Source organism: Cupressus sempervirens, chromosome 5 (assembly GCF_028749045.1).
Source record: "Cupressus sempervirens isolate cs-2001-9-10 chromosome 5, ASM2874904v1, whole genome shotgun sequence".
Classification (NCBI taxonomy): Eukaryota; Viridiplantae; Streptophyta; class Pinopsida; order Cupressales; family Cupressaceae; genus Cupressus; species Cupressus sempervirens.
Window position 1 is genome coordinate 473,689,805 of NC_143122.1, and position 21,174 is coordinate 473,710,978.

Here is a 21,174-nt window from a genome sequence, read left to right on the forward strand (position 1 = left end):
GCTCAAGTAGATGAGTTTTTTAGAATGATGAACAAGTACAAATTATTGTTTGAAAATTCATATATTGAAAAGGAAGCATGGAAACAAATAATCTATTATGTTGGAGGGAGGGAAATGCAAATGCTTTAATTTTGAAACTACAGATCATGATTAGGGACAAAGAGATATGGATGACATGGAGGATGTAAGTTTCTAGCATAATAAGGTACACAAATTACATAACATACTTACAAAAAGATGTGATCACTTAGATGACTTGGCAATTATAATTGTTGAAAATAGATGTCAAAAGTTAATGAAGATGTTGGACAAGTATTGGGTCCTTTACCCAGGGACTTTCAAAGCTATATGAGAGAATGAGATACTAGAGGTCAACAATATACAAGACACGAAGATAAATGGTCCTCTAAAGTTAGGGCATGAATGATTTGCTATGACGTCTTGAAACAACACATAGAATAGGCTAAGAAGTTACACTTTGATATGATGAAAATTGAGTGTGATGTTATACATCTACTGCCCATCATCCTCAAAGATGGTTCATTAATTCTAGTATAGAAATGAAGATCATTATTTGCTGACATTTTCTCAGACAATCTCTCAGAATTGAAGATCACAGAGGACATGGTTGATCACGTGTCAATGGTAATAGACAAAATGGCCCGACAAGGATTTTCAATGGAAGTGTTAACAAAATATGTGTACATTTACAAGGATGATGACTATGCCAAACATCTATGTAATGTATCTAAATTCTTAATAGATTGAAAGGGCAATAATGATGCTTTTTCCCAATATATGTACAAATTGTTGACATTATGTCTTTTCTATTATTAGAACCACAAAAAGGGAATGCATCCCCTTTTCAACCAAGTATATAGAAGTTGCATATAGAAAATGTATTTATAAATTAAAAGTCTACTTATGAATTTTGTATACTTCCTATTTATTGGTAATAAGGACTAGTTACTCAATTTCAATAGTTTCTTCTAAAGGTATTGTTGAATCAATTTTGATATGGTTTCTCACCACAATGCAATAATTTCCTTTATTGTATGTTGATACCATCTAGTTGAAATAAATTAAATTTTAATTGTCTACTTCTGTAGAAGACATATTTCATTTCATGTCAACTATTATTGGTTTCTTGTAGCGTCAAAACCACATAAATATTTAAAAAAGGAGAATAATGTTGAAATTCATTGAACCACATAAAAAAAAGTAACACATACCAATTTCATAGCAAACACATACCAATTTTATAGAAAATAGATACTTTATTTGCAATTTGTTGCATCCATTCATTGGATTTCTTGCATTAAGTAGTGTATGAAATGAAATGAGCAGTAATGCACCTTAGTTTAATAAATTGTAGATCATATGACATTATGATTGAAATTCATCTATGCGAAACATTTACTTAATAAGAAAAAACTTCAATCCATCCATGACATTTATAGCATATAGTCCTTGCAAAATAAGAGTAGCAATATATATATATATATATATATATACATACATATATATATATATATATACATATATATATATATATATACATATATATACATATATACATATATGCATATATATATACACATATATACATACATATATACATATATACATATATATATATATGTATGTATATATACATATATATATGTATATATACATACATATATATATATATATATATGTATATATGTATATATATATGTATATATGTATATATGTATATATGTATATATATACATATATACATATATATATATATATATGTATATATACATATATATATATGTATATATATATATGTGTATATATATATATGTATATATGTATATATATATGTATATATGTATATATATGTATATATATATATTGCTACTCTTATTTTGCAAGGACTATATGCTATAAATGTCATAGATTTGTAATGATTTATAAACATTAATAGTGTACAAAATATATTTTAGATATCAATTATCAATGTACCAAATTGTCAAATGTAAGTGCCAATGGTCTCCTTTTTTTACAAGACATTATCCAAACATTAGGTTCATATGACATTATTTGCTACAACTGGGATTTGTCATTGAAATTAACAACAACAACATGTGGCTCAAAATTTACAATTACATCTATGCATCTAACCTCTTTTTGATGTACCTTCAAATGTATGTGTTGAAGATGGGGTGGAAGTAGGTTGTTACCCTCTATCAGAAGGAAAACCAACCACATCAATATACTTTTCCTTCCACCCTTCACTATGACCTCTGAAGGCATCTAACATGTCCTTGTACATATGGGTTGAGTTAGAGAACATCTTCTTATTCACAACAAGTGAATCCTCTCAATTGTGATTGATCAATTGCTATTTATGCAGTTGAAGATAATATTCTATATTTTTCTCCTTAACCTCTATAAGAAACCTATCAAGCTCTTAGTTTCTCACCTCTAATTGAGCATTTTTAATCTCCAATTCAACATTCTGCAACTTTATGTGCTTATTATCCATTTCACATGTAGAAAAATCCTCTAACAACAAAGATATATGTTTCTCTTAAAGTTGATTGTGTTTCTCTTGAACTAAGCTATTGAAGCTGTCATCAAGGGTGGGATCATCTAAGCCTACATTATCATGAGTATTGCTTGGACCCACCACACCACCACAATCAGATACACTGAATGAAGATACTTCATCTAAACTCTATCCTTGCCTCCCAGTTGATGAGTCATTTATCTTTCCATGCTTCCAAGACGTAGTAGACTTTGACAATCCTATAGTTCTAGTCATGGGGATATTAGATGGTAATTGATTGGGAGCTTCCTTTTTATAGACATCTTTGTGACTACCCATGACTGCATCAACATATAAGAACTATTGTTACATTCTAATAATGGAGTTTAATAAAAAAATCCCTTAGAAATAAAACAACATTTTCATTTTGTGAGCAAAATGAATATAAAAGGTGCCACAAAATAGTAGATACTGAGTCAATATTGTTAAGTGGAAGGAGTATCCACTTAATACAATGATAAGATCAAATCATCTCTAATTTATTAAAACATCCATCAAATTGAAGAAAAGTATTGAACAATTTATGATAGAAGTTACTATACATTTGAAATAAACATTGGATACATTATAAATTGAAATAATACTCTATAAAAATAGCTAATCTCATTTGATCATCAGCAATAGACTAAACACAACTAAAAAGATAGTAATTGTAACTAAAGTAGAATCACACCATATAACAACCACAATATGATAACAACCGATTATAACAAATATGCTAGAAAAATTTAGATTTCTATTGTTATACATTAACAATAAAGCACAACAAATCAATATGTGTAAAATGCATATATCAAAATGCATAGTTTGAATGGTCCAACTAGATTGGAAATAAGGACTTAAAACAATACAAAATTAAACAAATATAAAGAAAAAAATTGCACATTTTTAATTAGCATTAGTTCTAATTTAATTGAAGAAGGGAAGATTTTGACCAATAGAAAAAAAAAATGCTTAGTAACCCTACTAACAACACTTTGTACACTATTCAATGAAAAACTAGAGACCATTGCTAGTTACGATTGTATATAAAGCAATACCTAATGATTTGAAGCTTGTTTATGCCTCCTCCACTATCTATTTTTGGCAATAAAGAAAATACTTACATAAAATCTATGATGCCTCTTGGGGTCCTTGTGCATGGTTGGAGGGGTGATACCTAACATGTGAACTCTAAGGCTACATCTTTTAGGGGTAGGAAGGGGATCACTAGATTCTTTGGCCACCTTCAATGTGTCTTGCACTTTAGCCTAAAGTTATGTACACAAGCTAGATGAGTGCAACCTCCAAATAAATGACAACAATAAATGTAGACACCAATAAACTACTAGCATAAGAAAAGCAAAAGAGAGATAATAATACCTTATGCTGCTCCAAATCTGTATTAGAGGATAGGTTACAAATGTTCCACACTTCAAACAAATTTAATGACTCACTTAAAACTTCAAAAAAAGAATGAGGGAAGGGTACCTAGCACTCAAGTCAACAACCTCTACAATTTTTACTTTTGTAGCCCCTATACAAAGTGGTTTTCTGTGGCACATTACATCACTACCCACACCTTTGATGATATCCTTACCTACCAATATACCCTGACATTGCAGGTCTACATGATCACAATAGCATAAGAGTAAACTTCTTTCTCTTTGCCTTCCTCATCATCATTCAATCCCTATAATTATAAAATATGCTTAGAGAAAACCTAGGTTGTCTATCCCAATTATGATTATATTGCTGCTTATAAATAGACACAAAGGATACATCTATCACTTTTACTAATTCACAAGGACTTTGTGACTTATCCTATGCATCTATTTGACTTTCCATGCCCATTTCCAAAGGTGCAAGTTTTCAATTATCTAATGGGTGTGAGCTTATAGTTTTTATGAGCCTTAAGGATCACTCAATCAAAGAATCATGATACATCACAACATCTCTCCTTGCTATGTCCTAGCCCAAAAAAATTAGAAAAAGGTTTTCTCAAATTATAATAACTCTAAACCAATCTTCCTTTGGGAAATAAGCCAAAATACATTACATACATCTCTATCTAGAGGTAGGGATGGAATGTTAAAGGAAACACCACCACTATTGACCTGTATTACATATAACCAAATAATATATGTATTAAGTCACATGGATGCCACTATCAACATTCCATACACTAAAGTTTCTACCAATCACTAAATTCAACATAAGCATATAGCTTCTTTAAGATGTTCAACTGCAGGCTGCTATCCTACACACCCCTGAACACCACCATTACCATTAATAGTAGGTTATAATTAAATTCAAAACACCAATAACATATTTCTTGTTGCAACCACATACTACTTACTTGAACTTCAATCTTATTTTCATCAACCAACATTGCTTGTTTATGCTTTCCTAAAATATACTTACTACCACTTCTATATTTCACCAATGTCAATTTAACACCATGACATGAAAAAGTTGGGAGAGAAAGGACATACCTGTCTTCACACTCAACTATTGTTGCAATAGTGTCTTTTGAGGTGAACAACTGACATAGAATAAAACATTTGTTCCATTATTTAGATATCAAACTAAAACATTTAGAACCACAAAATGCATGAGTGGTGAAAATAAAAATAAAAATATGTTATTCGATCTTACAGAAATAGAAAAATAACATTTTGTGTTCCTCATTACCTCCACACTTCTAACAAAAAAAGGGACCCCCTTTATATTTTTGTCAAAGTCAATAATATTTTTAGTTGTCACAAAGGTTCTTTTCCCTCTACTAGACTTATTCTATCATGTATGAGATTATTGCATGCAAGTCTTATCACCTACAACTAAGGTAGAAGGCAGTGCATATGTTGATCTTTCAACAACATCATTCATAGAACCCATATTGTCTAAAGATGGAGTTCCCTATTAGTGGTATATTTAATGAATATCAGTAGTCTGCTCTAAAGTGGTTTACATGTTTGCACAAATTTTTCACGTAAAGAACAAACTATTATATCAAATTGGTCATACCATGATCTCTCTTCTCTTCACCAATGCTAGAACTCTTTTCAATCTCTCCTTCCTCAAATCATCACTCTCATAGTAACATATTTCCTCTGATCTAGGCTAGACCATCTTTCAAAAGGAGTTCAACTAAGGACACCTTGTATATGCATTGTTGTAAATGCTTTCTTTGGGCATCATGTCTTATCCTCATCTAGTAATCAAAACTTGTGGCCCTCTTAAATATTTATCCTATTGATTTTGACTCGTAATGACATTGCTTGCTATTCCTTACAAAAGGTTGCCCACAACAAGGTGCTCAATAAATAGGAGATTGTGAATTTGCATCCTATGCAGGTTTATCCTTGCAATGTCCCAAAACTTCTTTCCCCCATCAACAGAAAAACTTCCAATAAGGTAGTAATATATCCTCCTTTGGGCATACTTTTCAATTCTATATTAACCCCTCCCCAACATATATGGGACCATAATGCAAATATAAACATTACCTTAACAAAAAAAACTTATAACATATAACTATAATACATATGAGTTCCATCTTCCTATAGATAACACCATTTATCAACAATGCATAAGAAATTCAAACCTCAGTATAACTAAGGGACATGTCACTAGAAATATTAGTATTACACTCATGAATTGTAGCATCTCCCACTACTTCCCTTATAGAAAAACCACCACTCTAAGTTTCTCATTTTGTATCTAAAATTAATTGTAAGTCAATGTAACTATCTATAAGCCATTCATTCAAACTATATGATGTCAAAATAACTATAAATGATAATGACTTTAATTGTCACACTCACATGGCCATCTCTAGAAAGCTTGGGAGAAATCCTTTGTACAACAACCTTGCTCTCCTAAGAAAAATAAAATAAAAAGAATTAGACATTTGCAACATTGTTCTTTGTACTCAAAGGATAATCTATTTTTTTGGGTATTTTCAAACCACTACATCTTACTAGTGTCTTTTTTTGTATCTACTCTTTCCATACTATAGAGCACCACTTTTATATCCATAGAAGGCTTCACTATTTCTAGTGTGTAGGCACCTAAAGTGAATCACTAATTTATTTCAATTTCTCACTTAATTTTAACATAATTTATAGTCTAAATAATATAACAAGATGGTTACTAAACATAACTTCCTAATACATTCAACACCCTGTGAATCCTACTAGTTTCGTGATGTTGGTCTTTTAACAAAACATAATACAAATTATTACTTCATTTTCTACAACATTAAATATGGATTTCATCCAATCTTTTATATCTATCTATGTTTTAACTTATTCAAATTTTTATCTATCTATATGGAGCTACACTCTTGATAGAATTTTGTTGCATAATGTACTATTGATGATTCCTTTAAAAATTTTATTGGTTTGTGGAAATCAAGTAGATTGGCAGCTAATGCATTTTAGTCTAGATCTATCTAGCTAAACAACTACAAGAAAAAGCTCTCCTTCAAAATAATAGTATGATTTAATCATAGGTTGTTCCTTAATAGTACTTAATAGGGGCCTAGTTATTTTTGGGTGAATTATTGATGTTTGATATTATTTTTTTTCTCTCCTATGATTGGTTGTAGGCATATGTAACTCAACATGATATTTTAATTAGGACCTTGACTATGAGGGAGACTATAACATATGTTGCTCATTTGAGACTCCTTGATAAGATGTCCTACTTAGAGAAATCAACACTAGTAGAGCCTACACTTGTTGAAATGTGTCTTCAAGACTGTGCAACACTCCCATTGGAAATTGGCAGTTAAGGGGAATTAGTAGTGGAGAAAAGAGAAGAGTTAACATTGTCTTGGAAATCCTCATGAGGCCAAGGTTGTTATTTCTAGATGAACCAACAAGTGATTTAGACAGGTAAGAATCAATCACTCTAATTTTTAATTAGTGGTAGATCTTGAATCTAAAATAACATTAGAGAGGCTTTTAATGATTTTTTTAATCATAGACCACATTATAATCTATTAATAATTTTAATGTTCTTTGTAGACTATAGAATACAAACAGCTAGTGATTATGACTAATTGGGTATACTATTGATTATGACTAATTAAAAATTACATGTATTGATATGTGGTGAATTTTTAACTACAACACATTTGCATTTTTTTAAACCAAATATTAAGAAGTTTGACCAGGAATGGGCATACTTTTATAGCTTCAATTCATCAACCAAGCAGCGAGGTGTTTTAACTCTTTGATAGTCTCTACATGCTCTCTGGAGGGAAAACTATTTATTTTGGCAAGACATCTTAGGTATGTGAAGTAAGCTTGCTTTGATATAATGGTTGGTTCCCATATGTAAGAATACTAGAGTTATTATCATTAGGCTTAGTTAAATGGTAGGTTGTTGTATTCAAGAGCATTTGAGTTATTGCTACTAGTTGAGGAACATGATTTTATGAAGTTATAGAGGAGTTAAAGCTAGATCAGAGTGTAGTTGAGGAATAAGTTGATGAAAATCTTTCTATCAAAAATTAATTCTTTGGAAATTTCTATTGACAATTGAGGCCATTGGTAGATACATTCATTGGATATTAAATGTTTTTGTAATGCTAAAACTACAAGGCCCACTATGCACTATACAATGACTTCCCTCATTTGTTAAACAATATTTCCTTTTCACCTGAAAAATGACAAGATGGATGTAAATTCTATAAACTATTTGAAATGAATCAAAACAATCTAATAGTCTTATAAATGATGGTCAATAGTCATATAATTAAGACTGTTCTTTATATACATACTTATGTTGCATAAGTAAATACTCAAAATTATCTGAAAATTATTTTTGTATTATATAGATCAAAACTACTTATCATTTATGCAATAAAAGCACACATATTAACAAGGAAAAAGAATATGAAGGACACTCAAACCTATAGAGTGGTGACCCAACTAAGGTCTAAGCATAAAAAATAGAAATAAATACAACAACTTTAGACAACTAAAACTATTATTTTTAAATATATATTTTTCCTAGATGGAATGTGTTTATTTAATACCCTTCATATGAAATTCCCCATTAAAAAAATTGCTACATTGATTGATGATTCCTATGGTACTAAATATTGAGTTGAACTAGATTCATAGATTCTCACAAATAAGAATTGTTGTGATATTTAGAGTTTTTTGAGCAAGAAGGATTTCCTTGCCCACCTTTTTAAAACCCATTTGATCACTTTCTAAGATGTATTAACTTAGATTTTGACAAAGTAAAAGTTACATTGTAAGGATCAATGAGATTGTGGGTACTTTCTACATATTGGATCTTAATTTGATGTTGTGAATCTTATAATTCATTGAAGGGTTTTTTTTCATGAAGATTAAGATTTTTTTTCATGTGATTAGATCAAGAGCTCAAATGACTCTTTTGACAAAATCACAACAATCCAAGCTACCCAAAATCTCATGGAGAAGTACCAACACTCTGAGCATCATTAGGTAGCATAGGCCATAGTACATGTAATATTAAAAATTCTAAGCTCCCTTGTTTTGAATCTTACTACTTTGATATTGAAGGAAAATAATTTGTAGAAATAATTTGTGATTTGAGGTTTTCATTTGCAGAGAGGAGCAATGTTGGATTCAAGGAGAACGCAAGCTAGTTTCTTGATGTAGTGTCACATTTTAATGTATAGGTCATTTATTACTATGAGTAAGATGCTAGGTATTATTGGTTCTAGCTTGTCATCTACATTTTTCTCACAATTTGTATTCTAACCATCTACTTGAATGTTGGTACACCATATAATTCCATAATGGTAAGGCTTCATTTTCATGTCACCCATGAGATTTTGATGGACATATTTTTTTTGCTACTCAAATTTTTCACTTAAACATGTTGTACAATGTGTGTTTAGGCCAAAGGAGCTAGTTCTTCCTTCATTTTTAGCTTTGCTACTTTCATATCTATTACAAGCTTCCCATATTTTTTTGAAGATATGAATGTAAATTCATGTGCTAAAGATTGAAGTTTTCATGTTTTCATATCTTTGCTAAAGTAAATGGAATTCTCTTCAGTGAGATCATTATAGATTGTGAAAATTTCATGATTCTAAATGAAGTTTTTACTTTTATTGTGTGATGTAGGTATTTCAGAGAGAAAGGATGAATGGGCATTATGGAGTTGTGACTTTTATGGTGGGAAGTACTCTATCAAAAATGTCATATTTGCTTCTAATTTCAATAATATCACAGACAGTTTGTTATTACATCATTAGGCTACATCCTAGGTTTAACTATTATGCCTTTTTTGTGTTGTGCCTATATGCAGGTGTTACAATGGTGGAAAGTCTCATGATGGCCATAGATAGTGTTGTACCTAACTTCCTCATGGGTATTATCATTGGTGCTGGTATTTAGATAATTACTTTCTATCCTTTCTTTCTATATTATTTTTGTTCTTGAGAAAAAATCCTTAGAAAAATATCAAGGAAATAAGATCAAAAGATATTCCATTATAAAGTTGGACAAGACTAAACTAATATAGAATTTAATTTCTAGATTCAATTATTTATGTTTTTAAATATTGTTTTACATCATATTCTATGGTGCATGATTAGAAAGACAAGGATAGTAAAGAAAGAAATATATGTTTCAAGACTTGAGAGAAGATTCAACTAAACAACTGATACCCATGGTCTAACCTCCCATATCATAGACTATATCACTATTAGCTATTATAAATATTCATTCTATGGAGTCTAATTATTCATATTTATCATCATTATGTTCATGCTAAGGATTGGATTGTGTTGACTATGTTGAGATGATCAAAATTTTAAGTGCATTTCAAGAATATTAGGATAAAAAAATTGAAGAACCAATTTCAGAAAGTTTATTATTCTCCAAATCTAGTGGCCCTCTTTAGATCCTTTAAATATTTGAGGTAGGATATATACTACCTTTCTCTTGATTCTACTATTATAAAAATATTAATAAAATAGTACTGAATTTTTAAAAAAGTAACCCTACTTTTTAAATTGGAAGAAACCCTACACATGAAGATCATAATATATATATATATATATATAGTTTTTAGAGTGTATTCATGAACCAAGAGTATTCATGATTTCCAAATTTAGATTTGATAAGTAGATTACCTAGAAGACAAAGAAATTTTTTTTGTTCTCATTCCTATGTTGGCATCACCTCCTCTTTGTAAAAGTTATAAAAAATGTCAATTAAAGACTACTTGATCAAAACCTAAAATTGAGGGATCTTCAAAGAAGATCTCATACATAGATCTTTTATGAGATAATTATTGCTACTAGTATACTAATAAATAGGACTTTGCATACCCTTTTGAAAAATGGTGATAAATTTTTATGGATTGAAGGAATATTTAGTGGAACTTTGATGGGAATGGCTTCCAACTATCAAATTTGGGGAATTCAAAGATGAGGTATGTTTATGGACTTGCACAATGCGAGGGGAACTTGTCTTTGATAGATTGAGGTACTTGTATGGCTATAACTATGTGGAGGCCTAGGGTTGTCTATGGAAATGTTGTTGCTAGTTAGGTTTATTTGAGCAAGTGCTATGCATAATACTCACTGGACACATTTTTTGGTGAAAATTCTTCATTTGGTGGAGTAGAAGATCAAAATTGTTTGTTGTATTTTTTAGTGTTTATGTTTTTTTGTTTAAGGGATAGTGAATCATGCTCTGTTCTTGAAGGATCAAAACAATATTTCTTAATTTGTGATAGAGTGTTTGTTTAGGTTTTGAAGCTTAGATTTCAAACTCTACACATGAACATTCATTCAAAAAAAGGCAATTGATGCCTAATAGTAAATTTTTTTATCAAATTAATGATAAAGAATCATTTATCAAATCAACAACTACTAGTAAAATAAAACACAAGAATATATTTGATATTTCTCATACCTTGAAGTTACAAAAACCAGATCGATTGCAAAAACCCTTTTCCATGTTGACACAACAATCTACGAGACTACTAGCTCCAAGAATGAAGTGTTCTTTGATCTATGCCAAATTTTTTTTTATCTAATTGATGCATTGTTGATCTCAGATTAGTTTTGACAATTAAGTATCAACACACTTAGGTCATTTACTAAGTTCATGCTGAATTAGTAATGCATTCCAAGTATAATATGTAAATACAAGACCATGCCAAGTTTCAATGAGTATCAAGTCACTCAAGTGCCCAAAAGATAGACGATGTTGAATGATTCAAGTGCTGAGTAAATAGTAAATGCCATGAAGTTTAGGTGCTGAGTCAGAATCAAAATTATAGCATGTGCCAAGCATCAATAACCTCAAGTGTCAAGTAACATAGATTGGACATGCTTGCTTGTGATTGTAGAAACAACTACGTAAACCATTTTTCAGCCGACCAAAGGATAGAATATGATCTTTTGAAGATAAGGATAAATCTATATGTAGATTCCCTATGAAATTACATGCAACCAATTAGGAAATAGGAAAGATTAAGTGGAATAAAGGATGAATCTCAGCTATAGATTCATATCTAACCCTAAGTCTTCTAGTCTTCTTAAGGAGGACAAAACCCTAAACTTCATATGAGTGTATAAGGAACTGAAGGAGAAGAATAGTGAAGTTTACATGTGAAAATAGAGCATTCATGGAGACTTGGAAGTTATCGAGAGTGAATTGGATAATCAATTAGAGAAGAACAAGAACAAAAAGATATAATAATTGTCACATTAGATCAGGAAGGATCAAGAAGAACACTATACAAATTTGATCTTTAATCAAGAAACTAGAGCCAATCACAAGATCTATGTTGAAACATCTTAAAAGGTGATTTTAGTTAAATCTCCTAGGAAAAGTAGTCCTAAAAGATTGTTGTAAATCCTTTAAAAGGGTGACATTCTAAATGGATGTTTAGAAGTCATCTAACTAGGCACACTTCGAATTGGGTGTTGAAATCCTCTAACAAGGTGGGACTTAAAAGTCCTTGTAAGCCTTTAATAGGGTAGGCCTTTGATAGGGAAGATCATGATTCATGGTCAAACCATTGTAACCTTAATTGGCTACACTTTATTGTTGTAGTAGTGAAGAATTGTGGGTGTCATCCCCACCCCAATTTTACCTTTTCTTTGGAAATTTTTTTGGGTAATCTTATTTGGTGTCAAATGTATGATTGCTTATATGTTTACACGATTTAAATGTATGTGCTTTACAAGTTATTTCAATTTAGCTATTGAATGCATGAGATGGCCGAGTAGTGAAAAATTTTATGGGTTCATATTTTAACTATTGATTCACTCCCCCTCTTAGAAGTTAACCTTCCCTACTTGTAATTCCAAAAATTGGTATTAGAGCCAAGTTCTCAAAAGGAGAATCTTTGTAGCTTAGAGGAAAGATCTTGAAATGGAAGTCTACAAGTTGGGAAAGACCATTAAAAATTAGGAGATTGAAATACATCTTATACTACATCAACTGAATGAAGTTAGAGATGCTTTGAAGAGTTCCTTAAAGAGAAGGAAAGAGATTGCTATAGCAAAAAATAACACACAATATAAAGAGATTGACACCACAAAGCTATTTGAAGATGGCAACGGTAGTGAATTTGATGTAGAAATTGTAGGGCTAATGGAAAAGAAATGAGCACAAGCTAAAAAAATTAGAAATCTCAAGTTGGAGAAAGAATCACAAGCTATACTACTATATGAAGTGACTGAATAGAAGAAGAAAGCTATAGAAGACAAGGCCATGATTAAAGAAGACAAAAGAATTTTGGCAAACAAGTTGGAAGAAAAGTCAACAAAGCTATCTAGGATCTCAAATATGCAATTGGATACCTTAAGTCAAATGACAAATGCTCATCATGAGTTGAATATTAAGGACATTGAGATTACTACATTAAAGTTGCAGAATGAACAACTGCATAATGATCTAAAGAGAGAAAGAGAAATTGTTGAAAGTTTCAACAAGCCCAATGAAGCCATCAAGTACTTTGAATAATTATTGAAATCCCCTAGATCCAAAAATGATGTAGCAAGATTAGGCTACACAAGCACTAAAGAAGGAGAATTATCCAAAGTTGCTAAAGAAACGAACAATAAAGGTAAGAACTCCAAACCTACTTATCATAGTTGTGGTAAGAAAGGACATACTACTAATGTGTGTAGGAGCAAAAATACAAATCAAAATGCTAAGCCTAAGAACATGACTCATTCTCATAAGTGCAACAAATAAGGTCATCAGGCACATGAATGCAGAATCAAAAGCATGCATGCACCAAGATTTGAAGGATATAGCTACAATTATTAGAAGTATGGACATAGAGCATTTGAATGTAGATCTAAGTCCACATATTCATCAAACAAGCTAGAAAAGGTAGGAAGCTATGAAAACTCTTATAATTGGGATTACAATACAAGATATAGTTATCACTATTGTCAAGAATATGGACATGTACCTAAAAAATGCATTAGGACTCACTTATTTGATAATTACAAGAGGTGGTTGAGTCAAACCACATGTTTTAGCTATCACAAAATGGTTCATATCAGTAAACATTATCCAACTAGGTCTAAGGCACCAACTTGTGAATTTGATAAAGGTAAAGGCAAGGTAAATGTAGAACACCTCAGGAATGAGATGAACAAGACATGGAAGAAGAAAGATGGTGGTAGAACATCAAATAGAGAAGGGATCACTTCACCCAAAGGGTCAAGTAGTCACATCTCATTAAACTAAGCAAACAAGAGGTATGTGGGACTCATACTTGAAGTATTATATCATGCATTAGTTCTAAAAATAAAATAGTAATGAAAAGATTACATTAGCATGAATAAAGATGCAAGAAGTTGTGGTAAATTCAAGGTTAAATCTTTAAGTTTTCATGTTGTTACTAAGCATGAAAAGTTCCTTGTGAATGCTAAGAAAAATTCTAGTGAGTGCTAAGCTATAACTAGTCAAAGATAGTTAGAGTCGAGTCTATAGTAGCTACCAAGTGAAGGAAATTTCTATAGATATCAAGTGGAATAGAAATCATATTGATGCCAAGTTTACAGCTATACAAGCACCAAGCATTTAATACAAAATATAGTTCATAGTGTTTGAAAAGATTCTAGTGACAATTAAGCACTAATTCATCAAATTTTTGAGGCATTCTTAATTAGTTGAGTTACATAGTTAATTTTTTTTTTAAACCCTAGTTTGACAAAATGGCTTCTCATTCAAAGAATGTGAAGGAGAAAGAAGTTTTTGATGTCAAATTAGTCATTAATGAGGTCAAAAAACCTAATTTTAAATCCATCCCAGACATTACTTATAAACAAGACCCGTCAGGCATGTTATCCATTATTCTACTGAAGGTCATAATGGTCCAAGATGTAAGAAAAAATTACAACTATAAAGTGGGAGGTATAGGTGATATGGAAATAAGGAAAGCTTATGATAAGTTGTGTGAAAATGGCATTTTGAAGGAATAATTTAAGATTTTTGAGAGAAAGGGTTTGACTCATGCCCTAGATTTTCCTACAGTATTCAAAATAGAATGGATCAAGATAGTGTTAAGAAAGATACATGATGGATGTCTATGGTTGGAAGGAGGATCAATCAAGATTTCAAAAAGAATTATTTATATGGTGATTGGTTTTCCAACCCTAGATCGGCCAAAGACACTATGAATGACTCAAAAGAGGTAATTGAGAATAACATAGGTGCAAAATGGAATAAACATAGAATGATAATAGATACCATCATAGACCCACTACTTGACTTTGTAGTTAGGGTTATTTCACATAAATTTATCAATGAAGTAGAGATGAGGATACTTGTCCCTTTAGTTGAACAATACTACAATGACATGTATTTTCTTGTAGATATTGATTACACATACATACAAGCTACTATACCTAGGGTAATATGGCTAAGGCCCCTAGGATATTAGATTAATGTTAATGAAGCCTTAGCTACCATCACTACACTCCTGGGAGAGGAGATTGATAAAAGTGCCAAGATATTTGGTAGTTATGATGTTATATAATCCAAAATTGAAATAGAGTTAAATACAACCTCCACAATGAAGAAGAAAGACAAATTTGTGAGAAGGTGAGAAAATTAAAGGCTAAATTTGGAGAAGGTGCAGGTGAAGAGGAAGAAGAAGATGAAGAGGAAGAATAGGAACAAGCCCAAGAACCTCTTACTTTGACCCAAGGCATGGGTGAGGAAATTGAAGAGGAACGTATTGAGGAAGAGAAAACCAAAGAAGCACCAATATAAATAGAACCTAAGAAAAGAAAGGCCAAGGCATAGCTTGTGGAAAATACAAAGACAAAGAAGATTGCTAAGCCTAGCCCAACAAAGCCAACAACACAAACAACTGGGGAAAGCACAAGGGCTACTACACAAAAGGAAAAAGAGCAAACCAAACAAAAGATAAAGGCTACTAAACAAAAAGGCCTAGTATAGAAGAAACAATGAAGAAAATACATTGCACAGCTAGAGACTAATGATGAAAGGACATAACTTGAAGATACAAGCTAGTTTAGAGTGGTAAGTCACACACCAAAATCTGATCTTGAAAATATCTAGAAGAATGTTAAGAATAATACGGATTTGACAAGTTTAAAAAATATTGATTTTGGGAAACTTGGTAGAGAAGAAAAAAATTTGATTGAGGAATCAATATATGCAATGATGTCTAAATTCAAGAACCCTCCACTTGAATTAGATAATAGAATGCCTAAGGATTTCCATTCTACTATTGAAAATAAGTGGCATTATTGTTTAAACTTGGAGAAACAAATAAGAGAATCCACACTAGCCCAAGTGATGCCACAATTGACAAAAGGGAAAATTGTCAAAGAAAATAAGTGATATAGGTGGATGGTTTGCACCAAAATATAGAGTATTTAGTATCCTTCAGAATAATATTGAAGATTTGTCAAGAAATCCACTCAAATGTGGAAATTTCTCTATCGGTTGACAACTATTGAAGAAGGAGAAGAAGATTTGTTTGAAGGTAGAAACAATGGAGATAAAGGTGAGGACAAGGAGAAAGAAACTGAAAATTGGAGGAGACACAAAAGGAAAAAGATGACATGGCTACAACAAAAAGTAGCAAGAAGAACAGAGTATGCAAGACAAACAAATGCCTAGTATGAGCCCTCCACATGACACAAGCATGCCTACAAAAACTATAACTATTAAGGATGTCTCTGATGTCTCTACTCAAAAAATCAATCCTTTAACTATAGAAGACCTAAAGAAGATTCTTGACCAATTAAAACTACAAGCCAAATTATGTGAAAATCAAGTATTGGTCAATGATGATAAAATTTAGAAGGTAGTAGTTTACATCACAAGGGATAAGGTGAACACACAAGAACCACCTTCTACAATCCCTATAGCTACTAATGCTCAACCTTTAATACAAATATCAGTAGACATATCCACAAAAGTTGACACAACTATTAAAGTTGATTTTCTTGAATAGAAAAAGACCACAAAAGAAGAGGAATAGGAAAACAAAATAGAGAAAATAGGATAGAAAGAAACATCTTTACCTATAGCACAACCACAAGGTGCAACTCAAATCATTGTGATTGATGGATGTAGATATGAAGAAAGTAAGGACATACCAAAGGAGAAGGACCATGAGGCCATTTAAGCATTGGTAAAATTACCAACATCTTGTACTCCTACAAAAGTCCTTCAAGAGCCAAGCACTAAAGCTATACCACTATAGATCTCAACACTAGGCTCAAGTTCCTCCAAGGTTGCTAAGGTAATTCACTATGACGATGTAATTCTAGATGAAGAAATAGTGATACCTAAGTATGATTATGCAACCATAACATTAGAACAAATAGGCATAATGCAACAAGCCTTGGAAAAGAAGAAAAATTAGGAAATAATTAGAAAAGAGTATAGACAGAGGCAAGAATTACAAGAAATCAAAGACATCTTCTTAGATGCATTCAATTTGCCAACACCTAAAGAATCAAAGCCACTGTTGGAACAATTATCAAAAATTGTGGAATAGGTGAACAATGAAGACCAACACACTAATGCCAAACTTTTGGAATGGTTTGAAAGGAAATTTCAAGGGAAAGTAAATGAAAAGATATCTGGTGACATAGCACTAACATAAGTTGAATTGGCTATAAAAATTGGGAAAGTAAAGAAGGTACTTGAGAATATATTATCATTTTACACCAAATTGTGTGATCCCACACTCTTCACTCAAGAAACAAGCCATAGAATTATGAGTTTGGAGAGAAATTTAAAAGTCTTAGGTATGCAATTACCTCAAAACCCAGCTTAGAGTGAGAAGAATTTTCACTCATTGCTCCAATCACAAAGTCAACTAGATATGTTGATAGTAGAAGAGGATAATATAAGAGCTAAGTTGACTAATATGCAAGCCTCTCTTACCCCCCATATGGAGATACTCCATAAAGAACTAGGATATGTAAAAACTTTGTTGAAGAAAGATCCTAATCTTTCCACATCAGATGGACTAGTTCACCTTGCAACAAAGATAACAATCCAAATAAAGTCATTGGATGTTGCATGTGACAATTGGGATGCTACTTTGAAAATAATCATGGAAGTCCACAAATATTTTTTGGAAAAATACACCATAAGTGTGTAAAACCTTTGACATCAATGTAAAAAAGGAGGAGATAAAATAAGAAAGAAGGAAAAAATTTTAAATAAGAAGAAAATGGGAGAAGAAGAAGAATAATGAAAGGGGAAGCAAACAAAATAAACAAAGGAAGAATAGAAATAGAGCATATCAAATAAAGAGTATCAACACATTTGAAGTCAATGAGAATTAGCAAGAGACAAATACACTTGGAAAGGAGAACAAATTCTAGCTACAAAACATGCATATTAACTTAGGGGCAGTTACAAAAAAATTGAGGTATATAGTCTATTACAAAATTTTGCAATTTTAAAGTTTTGTATATAAGCTGAATTATGAATATATTATACTTGAGAAGATTAGATAATTAAGTACATTTAAATTTTTTTGACACTCATGTCAAAGGAGGAGATTTTTTTATCTCAGATTGGTTTTGACAATTGAGTGTCAACACACTTAAGTCATTTACTAAGTTCATGTTGAACTAGTAATACATGTTGAGTATAATATGTAAATACAAGATCATGTTGAGTTGTAATGAGTGTCGATTCACTCATGTGCTGAGTCACTCAAGTGTCAAGTAGATAGACCATGCTGAGTGATTCCAATGCTAAGTAAATAGTAGATGCCAAGTAGTTCAAGTGTCAAGTTAGAATCAAAATTATAGTGTGTGCCGAGCATTAGTAACTTCAAGTGCCAAGTAACATAGATTAGACGTACTTGTTTGTGATTGCAAAAACAACTATGCAAACCATTTTTAGTAGACCCAAGGATAGAATACAATCTTTTGAAGATAAGGACAAATTTTCATGTGGATTTCCTATACATTTACATGAAACTAATCAAAAAATAGGAAGGATTAAGTTGAAAAAAGGATGAATCTCAGTTGTAGATTCATACCTAACCATAAGTCTTCTAGTCTTCTTAAGGAGATACGAAAATTGTCACATCAGATTAGGAAGGATCAAGAAGAACACTATATGGATTTGATCTTTAATTAGGCAACTAGAGCCAATCACAAGATCTATGTCAAAACATCTTAATAGGTGATTTTAGTTAAATCTCCTAGGCAAAGTAGTCCTAATAGATTATTGTAGATCCTTTAATAGGGTGACATTCCAAGTGGATGTTTAGAAGTCCTCTAACTAGGGACACTTCTAAGAGGGTGTTGAAATCCTCTAACAGGGTGAGTCTTAATAGTCCTTGTAAGCCTGCAATAGGGTAGGTCTTTGATAGGGCAGATCATGATTCATGGTCAAACCATTGTAACCTTAATTGGCTACACTTTATTGTTGCAATAGTGAAGAATTGTGGGTGTCATCCCCACCCTAGTTTTACCTTCTCTTTGGAGGGTTTCTAGGTAATCATATTTGGTGTCAAATGTGTGATTTCTTATATGTTTACATGATTTATATGTATGTGCTTTACATGTTATTTTAGTTTATCTATTGAATACATGAGATGGATGAGTGGTGAAAATTTTTCTGGGTTCATGTTTTAACTATTGATTCAACCCCCACACCCCCCCCCCCCAAAAAAAAATTTTAACTTCCCTACTTATAATTCCAATATGTGTACCACTAAAATATAACAAAATAACAATATATTCAATAAATCTCATATCAAAAAAGGAAAATTGGCATGATGAACAAATTAGGCAAAAATATTTTGTCAATTTGATGCTCATTCACATTCTTCTTAATGCTATTTTATTGATTTATTCTAGACAACCAGGTGGCACTTGAAAATATGTTCAAGTTCAATTGTGAAGACAAAAGGTAAGTGAATGAATGAAGATTTTATAGGAAGATGTTAAGGGAAACTTCACTCCAAGAAACCCTACACATGTGGTAAACTACCAGACAAAGTTAGGGAAACTTTCACTATAGTTACCTAACTACAGTTAAGATGACATGGTTTTGACTCAAGATGTAGATGGGAAACATGCTACAATTTATAATCAGCATGTGGTCAATATTTTCTATGGTTAGGGATGCCAAAAAAATGATCTCAAGAAAAAGATTGATGTTTATCTATTTCCTCAATATCTCATTATTAGATTCATCATATGTAGAGGTGTCACATCAGACAGAGCATTTGATACCCTATGAATACAAAGTAGTTGGGTTATGTATGGTATGTAACACTTAGGCATGGATGATTTGGCTGAAGCTTAGCTTGTTCCTTAATTATTAATGAGAATGTATCTGACATCATTGAAAGTAAAATGTTCACAAATTTTCCCACCAACTCAAATTTTTTGATGTGTTGCTTCCTACCCAAGAATTCCAACAAAGCCATATCTTTGGCTAAAATATTAACAATTTTAGGAAAATCATGAAGGAATTTTGATGTGCCCTCCAAGATGAAATTATCAAATATATTATCTTATTAATATATATATATATATATATAATCATCTTTTGTTGAAAAAAAATTATCACTAAGAAGACTTTCGAGATCATAACTTTTCCTATTAAAGTTTGTTCAGTTATCCTAACTACCCCAATGCATGTGATGTCTGGATATCTCAATTACAATATTCTTTTAGAAAGACCTTGGTTTCATAACATGCATTCTATTCCATCAATACCTCATCAAAAAATTTAATGCATTTATAAAATGTGATGTGTATCCTTCAAATGGATGAAAGACCTAGAAGTTTCCTACATAGTAAATATGCTAAGGATTGAGGACAAAACCAAATAGAATGAAGAACATTATACTTCAACTCTATCTAAAGGTGATTGTGTTGCTTTGGATTTTTCACCTAATTTAATTGGGTAGTGTTAGGTTTCTAACCTTGCATTTATGAAACCTCAAGATGAACCTAAGACAATTTTTTTTGTCTCTACTCTTTCAAGAGATTTGAGTAATTAACTTTTTTACTTATTCATATAATGAAACCATTGAAAATTTTAATCATGATTATTATAACATAGTAACCTATAATTCTTTTTAATATGACTTCTGAT

General features: G+C 31.4%; 1 pseudogene; it reads left to right on the top strand.

The window, feature by feature from the left end:
- Positions 1 to 5,831: 5,831 nt before the first annotated feature.
- On the top strand, positions 5,832 to 9,969 carry LOC149556813 (ABC transporter G family member 11-like; annotated as a pseudogene).
- The last annotated feature ends 11,205 nt before the right edge of the window (positions 9,970 to 21,174 follow it).